An 18,400-nucleotide genomic window follows, 5' to 3' on the forward strand; every position below is an offset into this window, starting at 1 on the left:
AGCTCCTCCCTAAGAAGGCAGAAGATGTGTAGCCTAAGAAGGCCACTAGAAAGGGGGACACAACAAATTTTTAAAGCATAGTCTAATTAATCTAAAGTACAGTCTCACTAACCAACTAATAATGCTGTGCAATTTTTATATGAGTATGTGAATGTCTGGACAGTCAGTTCAAGACCATCGTGTATACCTAGAGACAAAAGAGACAAGACCCAGGAAGCTGCCTCTTCATGAGAAACTTATTTAGGTGCCTGACTCGGGGATACACTCAGAAAGCCACTCTGAGCCACTCAGAAAGCCACTCTAGCAAGCTCAGCAACAGCAAGACCTTTGGCTCCCAAAATAAGAACTTACCAGCTAAATGGTCAGTAGCCAGAGAGTCCGTCCTGTAAGCTGCCTGTTTGTCAGCCTGCCAGCTTTTGCTTTAGAGAAAAAAAAAAAAAAAAAAAAAATTAGGTCCAAGACAAGAGAAAACTTGACACCCCTGTTACTGTAACTTCCAACAGAGCACCATCTGTACCTTTCAAAGTTGCACCTTATCCAAAACACTCTCATACTCAGTTGCATCTCCCCACACATGACACCTGTCATGCTTTACGAGCTCTGCAGGCAGATCCACTATGGACTCAAACTTCACAGCAGGAAGTCTGGAGCAGTTACTCTTTCACCACACTGGCTACAAGAGTAGCCATCCAATATCACAAAAAAATACAGTCAATTAATAACAGATGTTCAAGACATGAAATTTCAGGGTTGCAAGCAAGACCTTCTCTAGTCAGAAGAGAATAACAACCTGAAAACCTGCCAACAACACTGCCATCAGTCACAAGTTAGGAATGTAGCTCAGTGGAGCTTGGGTGAATCAACACAGACATCCTCACAAACTAAGGCAAACACTCAGGGCGATCTACACTCAGTTGCTGGGCAGTCCAGCTCTGCAGTTTTTATTGCAATAAGATCATGCACCAGGCACTAAATTCGGTCTCCAGGCCTAAATCTGAAAGTTGGAAGAAGGAAAACTTACACTAGTTTACATGGACTATTTTAAATGTGTACACAATGCAGAACCAGGAAGAAAAAGACACTGCTAGGAAGGGATTTCCATCTCTTGAATCTGGATCTGCAGATTTACTGAGAAAGTGCTCAGGAATACAAGTGAAAATGTAAAAGCCAGTACAGTACACACACTGTCAGTGGTAAAATATCCACACCCAGAGTCCCCCAGAGCTGTTCTGTGTGCTTCTGCAGAGCTTGCACTCTCCTAAAACCCAGTACCTCTGCCTGCTCATGGGACAAGACCCCTCTCCCACACACACCCTGCAATGCTGCTTGGACCACCTTCAGTACAGCAAACTTGATTGCTTTTCAGGAAAGTGACAGTTGCCATCTCTGACCTTCCAATGTGTTAGAAAAGGGTCCCAAACCCAGTGTCACTCCTAAAAATGCATAGTTGGTGAGGGGGGTCTCACATTATACTAGAGCTGTAATGCAGTAAGGGAGGCTGATGATGACAGAAGGAAAGGAGGGAAGAACAGGGAGAGCAGTGATGCAATAGAGTCATACAGACCTGATCTGCACCTCAGCCAAGGCCATTGTTTTCCCCTACTTCAACATGCCTTTAACAGGCAGAAGGCAGCACAAACTGTGCTGTCAGAGCCATAGAGCTAATGCTGCAATTAATCCTGGAATGAGGCAGCAGGTACTGGGACAGCCAGTCATGCTGCTGAAGTACAGCTGCTGCAGCAATGCAGATCTCTGCAAGGCATTTGCTGTGTACAGAAAGGCTGGCTAGTAACCTGATCTTGCAGAAATCTCCTTGCTGTCCAGGGTTACGCCACAGTAAGTCTGGTTACGTGTCCATGGCACATGCCTGCACTGCTCAAGCTGCTGCAGATTCCAAGGAAAGCAAGTTACTGCCATGGCACCTGTTCCAGACTATCTCAGCAAGGCCTGTAGACTCCGTGGCAGCTCCTCCAGCCTGTTGGGTCACTAACGAGGGTGCCACCACCTCATGGCAAGCTCCAAATGAGGGCAGGAGGGAGAGGCATCCTAGACATCACAAACATCTGTCAAGCTCTGGCTGGAGCCTTGCTAAAGGCACAGATTTGCTTCTAACTCCCATTTCTCCAGAAAACACCACCTGCCTGATCTCGCATGTGTTTTCCTCCTTAGAGAAGGAGGGTGAGAATAAGAAACCAGTGAACAACACCCAATATAGCACCTACTTGAAAGACACAACCTCAAGGCACAGCTGCTGGTTTCAATGTGTACACACCAGCTGCACAGATCTTCCTTGCAGCCTCCACCTCAGAGAACAGCCAGACATTCAATGCAAAATCAAAGGGCAGCGTTTATCCATATGAATTTCTGCTTCGTCACCCATACAAGAAGCTAAGAACAACTACTGCTCATCTCCAGCATCTGGCATATTATAGGCCTCAGGGATTCATCTCTGGCCAAAATCAGAGGCAACTATTAGAAAGGTATTTTAGATGTAACATCAAACCCAGTAGTTCAAGCATTTGGATCTTACACCTTCTTGGCCTCCTACTTAGGTTTTCCAACTAAGGTTACAGCTACGTCATGCCAGCATGTAGCTGACTGGGTCAACAGGTTTTAAACAGCCTGGTTGATACACTGCCTGTAGTGTCAGCCTTCTGCACCAAAAGAAGTTACAGAAGTCTAGAGCACACTTCAATAAAGAGAATGAAATCATCCTAAAAATAACCTCCAGCAAGGGCCAGACCTAATCACACGGGAAACATTTGTATGCAGAGAAACAAAGGCAAAGTCATGAGTTATACCGCCAATACAATCAAGTTCTTGTGGACGAAAATGTCAGTTACATGTTATTTAAAAGTGTATTTAATAAAAACATTATCACTTCGTTAATCCCATGCAGTGAGAACTACACATAGCAATAGGGCTGGGATGGCTGTGGTAGGCACTGTCCTATGTAAAACCATCCTCACAGGACAAGGAAATGTCTCGGTTGATGAGCGGACACTGATGAAAATACTTGCTTTCTGAAAACCGACGGGCTCCCTCAGAGGTTGGAGGCCCAGGCCCCCTGGTTTCGGGGGAATCACGCTGACAGACAGCTGTTGTGTGGCAGAATGCAGTCTCTCTTCGTAGCGATTCCCGACTTAGTGCATCATTAGAGTGCAACACGACCGCAGCCCTGGCCGCGGGCAGCCCTGACCCATCCCCCATGTTTACTCTTCCACCACGTCTGGCCCCGGACAGGAGGAGCCCTGTGGCGGCCCCGCCACCGAGGACGTGCACCCGGCCGCGTCCTGCAGGCCGGCCCGGTGGGGCAGGCAGACACAGTGCCGCTCACCGGGGCTGGCAGTGGGCTTCCCCGGCCGCGGGGAGCCTCCCGCGCGGGGCTGTCTGTGCCCGGAGCCCACCCAGCCCGCACCGCCACCGTGACCCCCGGGCAGCCCCTCCGCTCGGCCCGCGGTGCCCGGCCGAGGGGCGGGGGAGCCGGCAGGCCCCGCGGGCCCGGCCGGGCGGGCGGCGCAGCCAGCGCCACCTCAGCACTGGCGGCACCGGGGGCGGGGCGGCGGGGCGGGGCGGCGCCCTTAAAGGGCCCGGCGGGCCCCGCTGTCACCGCGCCCCCCGCGGGGCCGGGCGGGAGGGGGCGGCGGGGGCTCGCCCAGCGCACCAGGACCGTGCGGGGCCGGGCCGGGCCGGGGCGCGGCTAGTGCCACGGAGCAGCTGCAGCCCCAGCTCCGGCAGCCCCAGCCCGCCGCGGCCCTGCGGGCTGCAGGTCGGAGGCGGCCGCAGCAGGGGAGCGAGGAACAGGCGCTCTCGCGGGGCCCAGTGACAGCCTCGAGCACGGTTCCGCGGCCGGAACGCTGCCGGTAGTGCGGAAGGCACGGCCGGCTCCGGGCCCGGCGGTGGCACCTCCCCCCGCCGGCGGTGGCCAGGGCGCTCGTCCTTCCATAGCTACGGCAGGAGCGGAGCGCTCGGCCCCGCGGCCCGGGGCAGGCTGGGCTGCCCGCCGCCGGCGCCCCGCGGGCCGACCAACACTGGACGAACGGTCGCCGCCTGCCGCTTTGGCTCCTATCGGAATCAAACCCTAAGACCGCCAGGAAGGGCGCGGAGCCGCCTCGGCCCCCGCCGCTAACCCTCTCCCACCGAGGACGGGAAGCACGCCGCGCCTCGGCCCGGCCGGGCCGCCCCCTCCCCAGGCAGCCGCGGGGCCCGGCCTCCGCACCGGGCCGGCCCCACACGCCGGCGGTACGCGGCAGCTGCTGCCGGCCGGCACAGCCATGCCAGCGCCGTCCGAGGCTGCGCCGCGGGGCCAGACTTTTCCCCACCTCCCGTCGCCGGATGCCCTCCCTTGCCGGACTTTGCCCTGCCCGGCCCGGCCGGCGGGAAGTTAGCGCGGACTTTGCAGGCAGCACCGACACGTCGGTGCCCCGGGGAGGATGCGAGGCCGCCTCGAGCCGCGCAGCCCCGCCAGCCTCCACGTCGGCGCCGCGGCCGCGGCGGAGGGGCCGCCCCCCGTCCCCCGTGACTCACTCCGGCCGGTGCCCGCTCGCCCGCCCTTCTGGAGAAACGGAGCGCTCCTGGGAGAACGGCGCGGCGCCCGCCCCGCGGCCTATATAGGCCGGGCCGCTGCCAATCGGCGGCCAGCACGTCAGCGGGACATGCCCCTTCCCGGCGGGGCCAGCCCGCCACGCGTGCCCTGCGCCGCCGGGGACGCCCCGCGGCCTGCGAGCCTACGGCTGTGCTGGCGGCCCGTGGGGCGAGGGGAGCGAGGCGCGGGTGGCTACGCCGGCGCTGCGCCCTCGGGACCGTACCGCCGCCCGCTACCCGGCTGATAGCTCCACCTTCTCTGCGGAGTCACCCCGAACGCGCCTCCCGACCCAGGCCAGCGGCTGAGGGGGCTGGGGCTGCTGCAGCACCGAACCGCCCGCGGGCCCTTACCTAACCCCGCGACGGCCCCAGAGCTCAGAGGCCCGGTTTCACCAGGGTTAGTGAGCAGTGGCTCATGAGGGCTCTGATCAGCCTGAAACCGCGGCTTAGAGAAGAGAACGAACACCTGGGGCTCCTGCTCGGTCCCCCGAGTGGAGAGGGATGGCGAGGCCCCAGCCCCAAGTGGCCCCTTGATCCGCCTCCTCCTGCACACACTGTGTCACAGCAGCAGCTACCCGAAGTGAGGCTGCAGGCAGGCAGAAGGGGCAAGGTAAGAGCAAGAGTAGGAAAAAGAAAAACATATAAACAAAACCCTCTTATCCTCCAGAAAAGTAAAAAAGACTTACTCCAGTCTCTAATTTGGAAATGGGGAAGAGTAAAGGAGGGGAAAGGCAAGCCAGCAAGTACAATACCCTCCTTTCCTGCATATATGATGTTTATTACTTTCTGCAATATATATATATATATGATTTTAATTATTTACTCTGCACTCTCAGGGAACCAAGGGAAAAAAAAAAAACCCCTGTCCCATCACTGTAAAAATACATAGAATTTGAACTGATTTTTGCATTAGCTCATTTTCCTACACAGCATTAATCTTTCTCATCATTCATAGCTTACACTTAGTGACTGGTTTTCTCATTCCCACCTTGAGAGAGAGAGCACTCCCAGATCCTAGCAAACAAAACGAAAGAAGCTGCTCTGTGAAGCTCTGACCACAAAAATTTGAGGTCTTTGGGATAACTGCTTTTAATTACATGCAGTAAATTTTAGGGATTTCATGCACTATATTTATGGAAACATGGATGGTATTTAGCCTTTAGTAAAATTATTACTTATTAATAAACAAGAGTAGATTTCTCCATTTCTCCTCTTTTTATCTTATGGCTGGGAGGACATTATCAAAGCACTTGAATTTTTTGACACGAAAAATTTATAACTATAAGTAGAGATACACTTGTGGGTGAAATCAGGAAGTCTGCTAAACAGAGGAGAAAAGTTGTCAAGACCTGACTCCATGCCCAGGCACCTCTGTGACCTTTCTCCTCAGAAAGCCTGTAATCTCTGTGAGGATGCAGGAATACCAGTCCAAGCATGGGGTTCTCCACAGAAAGGCAGCCACCACTGCTGCCAGGTCCTATCTGCTCCAGGAGCTGGCTCTGGCTGCTCTGACACAAACCTGGGCTGAGGATGCCACGAGCATCTGTGAAGCCCACAGGCAGGCTGGTGCCTACCAAGGCATTTGGTGCCTCATGCAAAAGCAGAGCTCCAGGGACCTGGGCAGACCTCAGCACCTCCAGACTTTGGGCAGCAGCTGCAGTGCAGGGTTTGTAATCTGGGACTCAGAATATTCCTAAAGGTGCTGGATGCTTTGCAGGTGCTTTTGCTCCCTCGTGTTTATCTCCCCAGTGCAAAGCAGGCAGGCTCTTCTCTAATTTCCAATTAACTCTAACATGAGTAAGTACCATGATCCCCTGTGCCAGGGAACCAGAGAAGCATCACAACCTCCAGCATCTTACCAAGGCACCAACATTGTTCTCTCTCCTCTCCACCTCATTATCTGCTTTAGCAGGGCCCCTCTGTGGGGACATGCCACCTTGTGCCTCTGGGGAAACAGCATGGCCCTCTCCTGCTTTCTCTATATTGTGCTGCTGCAGCCACGGGTTGCCAGATCATTATGGATTTCTGGCTTCTATCACAGCTTCCTCTCCAGGTCTGCTTAACAGGCAATCTTCCTCTGCCTGTTGCTCTTCCTTTATTTGCAGTTGCAAGTGGTGGGAGGGAAGCCTGCCAGCCCCAGAAGCTACTGGAAGGCCCAGAGCACCTCACTGTGTGCCACCCTCAAATAATGATTTCTGCTGAAGGAAACTTGTCACAGGCTGTTCTCCTTAGAGGAAGATCTTCCACAGGGAAAGAGGTGTGTGCATGGGCGGAAGAGCTCATTTCTCCTCCCACTTTAAGTACATAAGTGTCCTGTGCATGGACAAAAGCACATTTAGAAGGTATCAGGAGGCTTATTTCAACCTCCTGCTCCCACCAGCACATCGACCATCTCTGTTCCATCACCTTTTCTTCAATGAGGCTATGGAGTATGGGCAGAGAGGGGCTTGTACAGATTGCATTTTTGGGCAAGTAAGTAGACAGAACAGGCCTGAAGCAATCTCACATTAAAAAATAATTTTAAAATACAATTGTCATGGAGATGTGTGTAAAATGGCTCCTCTATAAGCCAGGTGTTGAGGGGAATGGAGACAGAAGAAGGTACCCAAACCCTTGAAAACACTAACCTACCACTCTCTCTCAAGCAGCCCATATTTTGGCAGCATAACAACAGGCCCCAATTTCATGACTTGTTAAAACAACTGAAAAAGAAGCCTCCCAAGGACAGCACCAAAGGGTGGCAGAAAGGGTAAAGGATTGGGCAGTGCATAGTTTCCATGCCTTATCAGACTGGCAGCTCATATCACCAGTCTGAGGGAGGACACAGAAATGGGAGCAGCAAAAACATCAAACAGAGAGAGAAAACTAACACTGAACTGATTTAGGGCTTGTTTTTTTGGAACATGCTCACCCATGTGAAGGCAAGGCTGAGGAGTTAAGAAGCTTTCTATGATCACTTCAGCCCAGAGCTCTTGGGGAAGTGAAAGGAAACTGCACCTTAAACTACTGGAGCAAAAAGGTTGGTCTTTCCTGGCACATCTACCCTCAGCTGAGCTGGGATTTTGCAAAGCATTTCTTCTAGTCTATTCGTATTTTCTGTTGTTATAAGAGAGTCTTATTTTTCCAGCCAGAAACCAAAAGCCTTATTTGGAAAGCAACCCAAGTATGTTCCAGAGTGTGTGCTCTGATTTTATTTCCTGTTAAATATAACTCCAGATTTCTAAAACTGTACAAATAAGCACCGTTTTTGTACTCTGGGTGCTTATCCCACACATTCAAGTCAGAGAACACCACAAAAGAGCTACCCCCTGAAAGCATCCATTTCAGTACATCCCTTGCCAGTGGCATTAAGAGAAAAGGGCTGGGGGGTATACTTTGCATCACACTAGAAAAAGCAAGCAAAAGAGGATTCAGGATGCAGGATACTTTTATGCCAGAGTACTGAGGTTCTCAGCCAAAGCAGGATACGTGTCCCAGCTCTCCAGCTATCGCTGTGGCTCGCCAGGGGATCTTCCAATAGAACATTTGCATTTCTACAGAAAATCTCTGTTAAACTGAAGTTAAGAGTCAAACTATATAAACGATTCTGCTAAGAGAATAAAAAAAAGTTTCATCATAAGAAACTCATGACTGAACATGAGTCCACATTGCTTACATCTCTGTGACTTTGAGACTAGTTTTTACTTACTTGCCATGAGGAAGAAAAGTTCCAGGGATGTGGAAATCAGACACCTATTTTCCCCATTCACACACCAGTGCTGGGAAGAAATGATTCTGTAGGCTAAATTCTGCCTCTTGGCTGTACTTAATGCAGCCCCACCAACTTCAGAGGCCCACTGTAAATACCCAATCAGAGAATTATAGGTAGAAAGAGAAAAGTCTACCCAAGCCTAGACACTAATCCTCAGCTCCAACCGCTCAGTGATATTGTGAAGAAGAGAGGGTGGTGGAAGGAAGATGAGTGACTATGTGTGCTTGTCTCAGGCAGGATCTGGGTGGTATAAAATATAGGGTCCCAGGTGGGTGCAACACCACTCACCTTTCTCCTGGTAACCTACATTGTTTATTGAGGGCAATGCTTTCGCAGGAACAGAAGGGCTGACTTGATATTCAAGGAAAATGACAGACCTCAGCAGGGCTCTGAGGCAAATGTGAGTGTTTAAAAGACCTATTTCCTGGGCACTTTGACAATAAAATTATGCAACCATCAGCTAGCAAAGAATATATACTGCCCTTCCTAGCCTATCACAAGGGGCATGCAGAACAGGTAAGAAGAACAGGAGCAACTTACTGGTGTGGACAGAATTCTAGTGTGAACAAGGAGCATCAGGCCTTCTGACTGCAGAGTGAGGAAAAGCTGCTGATTTTACACAGGGATGCTGAGAAAGTGAGATTTAATGGAAAAAAAACACAAAAAAAACCCCAGTAAAGAGACTCAAACTCTGCTCTTAGATTTGCTGCAGACTTGGTGAATTGACCAGCAAAATACTCTTGGTTGCCCTGGCTGTGCACACACAGCATCTTGATTTTTTTTTTTTTTTATGGACGTGTTATTTCATTTCAAGTTGTTCAGAATGCCGTGATCCTTGGATATCAGGTGCTGTGACAAAACAAATGCCTTTTCAGAGGTGAGGAAAAAAAAAAAAAAAAAAAAAAAAAAATCAATGGACAGTGTAATAAAATCAATTCAAAAGCAAAGCAGAAGGAAGCCACAGAGAACCAGTCTGAGTCTGCCCTTCCACTTGCACTGTGAGAGAAATCAGATTTAACATAAACTTGGTTTTCAAGAAGTTGTAAAGGAAGAGAGTTTTTAAGGAGTAGAAGCAAATTTCAGGTTCCTGGCCTTGGGGAATCAATAAACATTTTCACAAAGAATAAATATAAAGGATAAAGTAAAATACAGTATCTTCCAGTTTCACAGTAAAGCAAAACACTGGTTTGACTCAAGAATGGAAAAAGTGATTCAGAAAACAAAGATTCCAAATACATTGCCTGGGAAGTGGGAACAGCACAGAAATCACAAAAATTCAGAATATCTGACAACACATGGAGGTCAGAGTCTCTGGGGCCTGCTCAAAGCAGGGTGAGACCAGGGCACTCAGGGTTTTCCTCACGCAGGTCTTAAACCTTCAGAACTGCACAAACTTTCTGAGCAGCTTATCCAATACCTCACTATCCTTACAGTGAAAAAGGGCTTCTTACTTGCAGTTAGAACTTCAAATTTCAATGTTGGCTCTTTATGCTGATCTGAACTTGCTTTTTAGTTTACATTACCATCACACTGTGTGCTTACCACTCCCAGGTGCTTTCACAGTAGAACTGCAGCACTGCTTGCCATTCTAAACTGCAGAAGAGCAAAAATCTTCCACGATTAGTGAGCTGAGAGGCTCTTCTCAAAGCTTGCTGATAGCCCAGTTACCCAAGAAATGAGGATTTTGGAGATACTGCAGGACAAAGCATGCACTATTTTCTTTCTGTTCCTCAAATGGAAACTTTCACTTTGCTGTCCTTTGGCTACTGGGTTGAAGTTCTTTTGTTTACCTTTCAGAGTCTCCTGTTCTCTCTCCATTGGCCACTGCAATATAAAGTGAACACGTGGCAATTTTTTTAAAGAAATGCTGCCAGCAGCTCTCATGCACTATACATCACCTAGCTTGAAAAGGCAAGGGATTTGCAAGTCCTAAACTTACCTTTTTCTACATTTTCTCAGTATATGGCAATTAATGTGAAGTCAACTGTGTCCCTCAGTTCAAACCTATCACCAGACCCACTAAGACCCTCCTCCAGCTACTCTTAAGCTGATATTTTACAGGTCAGAATTTAAGTACTTGCTTACAGTAGTTTATAAACATGACAACAACCACTTCTTTTCACATTGATGAGATAAATATATATATAGAAAATGAAGGAAAAAAAAAAGAACAGTGGCAAACTAAACGACACCTCCGCAATGCCACTTTTCAGGGGAGGAGCAGAAAAACTGCAACTTAAGCAAAAATGTAAACAGACATTTGGTTTTGTCCATTTTGTTTGGGTTACAGTTCTTTTTAATCTTGCTTAGCTACTTTGACATGTTATATTAAAAAAAACCTCAGCAAAGTCGTTCAAGGCTCCTTGAAAGATTTTAGATTCCTCAGTTCATAATGTTTATTGGCTAACGAAGACTCATGAGAATGCCAGAGCTCCATTTTTATAAACTTCTATGAGCTCTGGTATGTTTTGCTCTGAATTCCAGTTTCCCAAGTCACATGGCTTCACGAGACCTTCTCATTCTGTCAATTTTATTTTCCTTTATTTCTATATTTCAGTTGCAATAAGCAGCTTGAAACTACAACCGAGAAAAGTCAGTGTTATTGTGACAAACAAAACACTTGAAAGAATAAAAGCTTGAAACTTGCAGGGAGGCTAGTGCTTTGTTTGGAGCAGGACAGAACTATTTAAAAGTGAAAAAAACCCACCTTCAGTTTGGCAACAGTTCCTCTGAAAAAGCATTAAAGTAAATATCTGATTCCAACTGCCACTTTGGAAAAGCAATGCTGGGACCCTCACTATTTAAGCACTGCCTTCCCTTTGTCCTATTCATAGCACATGCAACAGGGGCTCAGCATATCCACAGACAAGCACTAATTCCTAATCTCTACTAGGCCAAGCAAAAGGCTCTTCATGTGTTAGACAGAATTACATCACAGTGATCTAAACTGACAGTGAAAAACCCAGACAGTCTTCCCTTCCAAATTTGCAAGGCCACTCTAAGCCTGCTATGAAAGGAGAGAAAGAGAGATAGGGAGAACTCAGAGTAAAACTATTCCCCCTAATTGTTACAAATAATATTATTTCATGCTTAAAACCCCTTTTCATAACTGAATCATTCCCAGTTCTACCCTGCTCATCTTTGGGCTGAACTGGAACAGGACACGAACCATTTTGGGTACAATCTTTTTGTTTTGATACCTCATGCTGCTCAGTCCTCCACCCATTTGATTATTGTCTTTTGGATTAATAGAATGGTGTCCTGAGCAAGATGAGTTTTCAAATAAAATAGAGGGGTAATGTTTCCTAAATTTTCAAGAACTTCTAATCTTCTGTAAATAATCACTGCTTGCTCTCATTTTACTCACAGCTATGCTGCAAGCAACAGCAATCTACTCAGGATTTTAATTTCATGGAACTATTTATAAGAGCAAGAGTAAAAATTTGCTTTTAAGCTTCTTCAATGCCACATAACCAGCCCTACTTTTAAGCAATAGTCATATACCTACAACTTGCTATTCCCCAGGCATTCCAAGCGTCCTTATAAGACCAAACACCTAAATCCCAGCACAGTGCACCAACTGCTGAAGTATTCACTTTGAAAACAAAGGCATATGCACTAGCAGGTCAACCATAATATATTCCCATTCCCACTCTCAGCCTGCCTGCTCTGGGAGTTGTTCTTTTCAGCTTTCCTTTCAACTGCTCCAGCACAGGTTTACATTCAGCTTTATCACTGGCACAGAGATAACAGCAAACTTGCTTTCTCCTGAGCAATGGAAACAGCTGGGGCCTGGTGCACAAACAACAGAACCCTGCCTTCCTCTTTCAGAAAGGCAGAAGTCAGGCAATGCACCTCATCTCCAATGCCCACTGGAGAAACAAAAGTGCCCCCCAGTTTCTGGGGCAAGCAGTAATAAGTCCACTGCAATCACTCCTGGCTTCCTGCCCCACTGTGGCTTTCCCTGGCTTTGCCTTTGTCCCTGCCAGTGGGGATCTCAACTCTGTCCCTTACTCTCTTCCTTTTTCCTAATGCAACCTATGTACCCATCCCATGTCCAAGTCTCTGTTCCAGCCACACAGCCTGCCCTAGGCTTTGTTTGTCACTCATCTTTGGCAAATATCCAGCTTATTTTGTGAAATATCCAGTTCAATTCCCAGTGCCAGAAATACAGGGATAGACAAAAACAAGAGACTACAAAAAAGCAGAAGAGAACTAGCAAATGATGCTACAGCTGGTGGTGCCACCTGAATCAACCACTGGCCATCAAAGCAGTCAGTGTTCCTCTGAAAAATAAAAATCCTCTGCAGATTTTTCAGCAACTTGCTGTAAAACCTTTGAAATACCAGTCAACCAAAATTAACATGGGTGGGGAAAAGGGACAAGGGAGTGATGCCCATGCTGTGTGCCAATACCTGGAACCAAGCCTGAAATTTGAATGATGCAAGAAGATTATTTGTTATCCAATCCCTGATGAAAAATATGCCAGAAGTTACCTTTGTGACAGTCAGCTACACCTGTCTTGTGGTATTTACTGGGAGATATGATACCAGTAACCTCCCTTTAAAACCAGAATCCTGACATTGACTTGGGGTCAGCCAGCACTTTCTGGACTTCTGGAGAGATCTCAACAAGCAACTATCAATTCAATAACACAGAGAAAAGGCTGGTTCCTGCCTCCTCCAAACAGGATTGTAATAGACAAAACACAACAGGGTTCCAAGTCTTTCCTCCTTAAAATCCAGTTATTTGCTGGGATGTTGCTGAATTCATGGCTACAGCACAAAAGTCCCAATTACCATGATATGTGGACTCCCAGAAACTCTCCTTCACAGGTATTTCTCATGCAGGTAAAAGATGTGACATACATACAAGTTATACACTTATACCAGAATCACACTGACATACATTTATAAGAAAAGTTCCTTATAAAATTCTGTTTCTTGGTTTTGCTTTGTTTCCTTGTTTTTGTGTTTGAGTTTGTTTTGTTGTTGGGGTCTTTTTTTTAGGGAGGAGGGATGGGTGTGTCTCTTTTCTTCCATTAATGTTAAATAAATCTATCTGTTCCATCCCTAAACTTCTCCCAGGTCATTTTCTCATCACTGAAAAATCATCAGTAAAACAGCAAAACTGTTGCTGGGAAACAGTTCCAGACACTGTGCTGTGGAGTTCATGAGAATCTGGTACTACTTCCATTCTGCATCAACAAGTAAATCAATTTTATTTTGCAATTAAATTAAATAACATCATTTAAGGGAGACCGCATAAATATGACTGTGCTATTCAATCCTCAAAACTTTTCCTGTGAGTCACCATTTCTTTGTGTCTTGCAGCTACTGAACCAATCCCTTCCCTTCTTCTAGGGCTGTTTTTCCACTGAAGTTAAACTCATTACGACTTCCTCTCGATGAGCTTTTTGTGGTCCATCTTTTCTCTCAGGTTTCTCCTTGGTTTTTTTTTTATCTTGCTGTTTTGCAAGTGCCTCTTTTGTGCCTCTAGCTGGACACAACTCCTTGCTCCAACCCCTGCTCCTGACAGAGGAGTGACATGCTTCCCTTGCAGCAACACAACCAGCTCCCACAGGCCAGACAGCTGTGGCCAAGGTCAGCTCTGCACCCACAGCAGTGCTTATGTGTACTTTAGTTATCTACATGCTAATATATCTAGCAATAATTTGCAAAATATTAATAGTTATCTTTGAGGCTTGAAAGATTTACCAGATGCAAGATTCAACAACTTCTTGTGAGAGTTAAGTCTAACAGCAGAACCAAAGAAAATTATCTGTATTATATGGCAGCTTCCAGAAATTATTCCTATACTTCTGCAAGACTGCTGGGAAAATATCAGCGCTTGCTTGTGTAGGTAGAAACACCAAAGATCATCTAAATGAAGGAAAAATTAACTATTTCAGCTTTAACACACCTTTTTTATGAAAAACTCAGAATAAAAATCACAGCCTGATTACTTCTCCTTGTTGCAATTAAAACCTTAAACACATAAATCCTCTAACAACTCAGTTTTTCCCCTTGCTTCAGCTGGAATTTCTCCTTCTTACTTATTGATACATCTTTTTTCCAACCTGACTTTCTGATTTCTTTCCACTGAAGTCACACCATGAGAGCTAAGGGCCAACATGAGTTCACAGAAGGAAGATGTGGAAAAAGATCAGGAGAGTTCATTAGGCATTCAGGACTCATCCATTTAAGATGGGAATGCAAATCACAAGATTTTAATAGACTGTTTATATCCTAAAAATCTGCTTTCTTTTAAAGCTAAAGGGCAGATGAACACAAATATAAATACAAAACTCTCAGGCATAATTCCACATCCAGAACAAGCTAGGAAACCAAAACTGTTCTTCTGAATCCAGGAATTTTTCTGAAATGGAAAGAGCTCTTGAAACAAGCTCTAGATCCTTGACACAATACTAGATTCTTGACTTAGCATGAACACCTGGAGGCCAGAGACCAGCTTCAGGTGTCCTGAGTCATCTGCAATCCCTTCCCCAAGAGGCTCTACTGGCCAGGGCCCTCCCTCCCATTCCAAATGCAGTATCACAGGCCACAATCACCACCACAGAGCCTGCAGGAATAGCCTCTAGACCAAAGGCCTAGAAAAAAACAATAAGAAAAATAAAAACATGAGCAATGCACAACAAACAACACAACAGCATTCTGCTTTCAAAGTTAGGGTAATTAGGAAGAGGAACAGATGCCTAATCTTGCAGCTGGATTTTATTTTGCTATCTCTTCTTTATCTGTTTTCATATTTTAATACAATAACACCTACTTAATTCTTGCACAGACACATGCTGCAGAAGTTCTACAGGCTCTGGGCCTCTCAGTAATGTGCTCCTGGACAAGTCAGACTTGTTACCTCCTGGATGAACACACCTTTCTCAGTCTGCTTTAAAAACCCTGTTGCAACTTCTTCAGTGGTGCACAGAATCCCAGAATCAAAGACTGGTTTGGGCTGGAAGGGAGCTTAACCACGATCCAATTCCACCCCTGTCATGGCTGGGAACCTTCCACTTGGCCAGGTTGCTCAAGTCCCGTCCAACCTGGCCTTAAACATTTCCAGGGATGGGGAAGCCACCACTACTCCGTGTATCTTTGTCAAGACTGTAACAACATTCCCGTAAGGGTTCAAAACACCCATGGGAACACCTGCCAGTCTCATTATTTCACTCTGAGGTTTATTTTATAACCTCTGCACAATATAAGCCTGAGGATTTCCTTCTGCTGAATTCTTGAATAAGAAACAAAGTTGAACCATTGTTGAGTGACTTTTTTTCAAAGAGAAACATTTTCACATAAATATGATACTCTACAGAAACCCACCATTCAAATTGTCAAAAGCCTTCCAGCTATGGTAAGTGACCCATTCATTCATTCATTCAAGGAGAGGTTTAGATTGGATACTGGGGAGCAGCATCCCTGGAAGTGTTTGAGATGTATGGATGAACCTGGGGAATGGGTTAGTGGTTAACAGAGAGTACTGGGTGAATGCTTGCACTTGATGATGTTGGAGATCTTTTCCATATTAAATGATCCTATGATTCTAACCACACACCTGCATTCAGTTTGAACATTCTGGACTGCTCCCAGTATCACTGCTGACCACACTCTGACCATCTGATCAGTACTGATTGGATGAATTACCCACATTTTGGCAGCACCACAATCTTAAGTGCATTAGTACCAGCTTAACATGCTTCTATATACAAAGAGAATGCTTTGGAAAAGGCAGTTTCACCAAAAATACTGTAACCAGTGAAACATCCCAACTTTCTTCAAAAAGGTGCAAACTCACAGTTAACAGCTCAGATAACAGCTATGGAAAGCCCAAGGTTACAAAGCTCTCTTCTAACAGACCATACTATCTTCAGAGGCAGCTTAGTGTTAAATGGAAAAAAACCAGCTACCTGACTAAAAATAACTGCCCTTAACCTACCAAAATCAAGTTACTATTGTTACCATTATGCTGTGCAACAACCAACACCAACATTATGATCCTATTCAAATTCCAGGGGAAACTTCCCTCATCATCCCAGTCTAGATAAGTGAGACTAATAAAAAAGTAGGAACCATAATAACCTTCAAAATCATAAGAAGATATGTCAATTTTTTCACACTATTGGGCAAAACTGCGGGAGAGGCAAAAAAGAAGCCAACAGAAAAAAAAAAATCAGCTTAACTTGCAACAAAGGAGAAGACAGGAGTGCGTATCACACTGCCAGCTGTGGACACACCAGAATGATCCACATAGAACAAACACGGAGTAATCTTTCTGCTTCTTACAGAAGCTGCTTGGAAAACTTTCCTTTGGAATGATCTGGACTTATTTGCAGCAGTGGCAAAGCTCAGGCTGGTTGGTGACACTGCCACTGCCACCCTGCAGTCACACACCAGTTCCTGTTACTTTCCTACCTAGTGAGAGCCCTTCCTGTGCCTGTCATTCTGATCCCTGTAAAACTATCCCGTGGACCTTTATGAAAAAGGTTGTGCGTTTTTGTTGTGGATGGCTCTGCTTACAATTTGGGCCATGCTTTATATTAAAAAAAATCCATGTAAAACAGGAAGGTTGGTTTTATTTTTTTTTTCAACAGCTTGAATATAAACAGGCAAAGAGTTAGAGACACAGAGCTTTAGCAGACACACAGTTATACATTAGGTAGCTTTTCCAGCTTCACCTCTGATATATGCTCCTTTACCACAGAGGGATGCCCAACCCACATATGAAACAATACATAAAATGCCACTTCCAAGTCAGGTTTGGGGGGAGAAAAACCCAAACCCACAAACCATACTATGATCTGTTGTCTTCTTACTGAAGTTGTCAGAATAGAATCAGTAGGAAAAATAGTGACTAAATCACCGAGCAGCTTCTTCACTCACCTTACTAAACAGAAAACATGTGATAAAGCAATGCAGCACATATGAGTGTGCAGGTTTTTCTCTGTCATTACACAACAGGATAAGACAAAAAAATTACTGTTTCAAACATCTTGGGACTGAATGTCACTAATCTTAATTACACAGGCACAGAACTGAGATTGTTTAAAATTCTGAACTTAAGGAATTCAAGACCCTTGCCTCATCTTACAAGTTAACTGATCTCTATATTACTAATATTCCCAGCACAATCTCCTCTCCTGCTTCTTGTCTTTCACCAGAAGAAATTACTCTTACCAGTTACAAAATTTCCTCTACTTTTTGGGGAAAACCATCATAGGAAGTGCTATTAATCATGTGCCATTCCAGCTATAGCTCAAGAATCATTAGCACCCCAGTGCTTAACCCTCTTCTGGATTGCTGGATCATCCTGGTCTATAAATAGCCCGAAAAGAAAGCCATACAGAGAGCAGGCCAGCAGAGGCTGAATTTCCCCTGGTACCATGCACGGAGGCGGCTCGCGCTACCTGCAGTGTCGCAGGTGAGGCCAAACCCCCCTCTACCGCAGCGCAGCCTCAGCTTTGGGAACCAGGAGGAATAAAAACACTTCGAGAGCCTGCAGCAGTCCGGGCCCGGGGGCACAGGACAGCCGAAGAAGGGAGGAAGGCGACCTCTTCCTCAGCCGCACCCCCTCAGAGCGGCGGCGCGGGCCCAGCCCCGGGGGAATGAAGCGGGACATGACTCATGGCTTTTGTCCGCTCCCCGGGGCGGCGGAGCGGGGCCCCGGCTCGGTGCGGGGTGCGCCGGCGGCACGTGGGCCGCGCTGCGCCAATGGCAGCGGCCGCGACCATAGAGCGGGGCCGGGCACTCGCCGCACATCCCGCCCGCTGCCCCTCTCGCCGCTGCCGCCATCTTGCTGCAGGCGACGGAAGGAGCCCGGCCGCCGCGCCGGGCCCGCGCCTTCCTGCCGCTCACCGGAGGCGCTCCCGCCCCCGCCCTCCCGCGCCGGGCCCGGCATTACCTCTAGTCGGCCCGCAGCGAAGCCTATGCTGGGTACGAGGCCGACGGCCCGGCCGCCATCTTGGTGCAGCAGAGGGGATGTGCGTGACCTACAACATGCGGGCGGCCCCGCCCCGTCCCAGCGGGTTGCTATGGGGATGGGGCGCGCGCG

The 18,400-nt window shown here is 47.2% G+C and overlaps 1 protein-coding gene across 3 annotated transcripts in view; it reads right to left on the reverse strand.

The window, feature by feature from the left end:
• HDLBP (high density lipoprotein binding protein) overlaps positions 1-18,400 on the reverse strand; it is a 38,526-nt gene extending 20,126 nt beyond the window's left edge. The window contains exons 1-2 of one of the 3 annotated variants that reach the window (XM_056499242.1): positions 18,251-18,400; positions 352-419 (exon numbers count right to left, since the gene is read on the reverse strand). The gene's annotated coding sequence lies outside the window, so the exon portion shown is untranslated. Of the gene's footprint in view, positions 1-351; positions 420-4,322; positions 4,504-4,527; positions 5,194-18,250 lie in introns of those variants that run through there. The other 2 variants (XM_056499243.1, XM_056499244.1) reach the window with 2 other exon arrangements.

The sequence above is a fragment of the Oenanthe melanoleuca genome, chromosome 9 (genome assembly GCF_029582105.1).
Source record: "Oenanthe melanoleuca isolate GR-GAL-2019-014 chromosome 9, OMel1.0, whole genome shotgun sequence".
Taxonomy (NCBI): Eukaryota; Metazoa; Chordata; class Aves; order Passeriformes; family Muscicapidae; genus Oenanthe; species Oenanthe melanoleuca.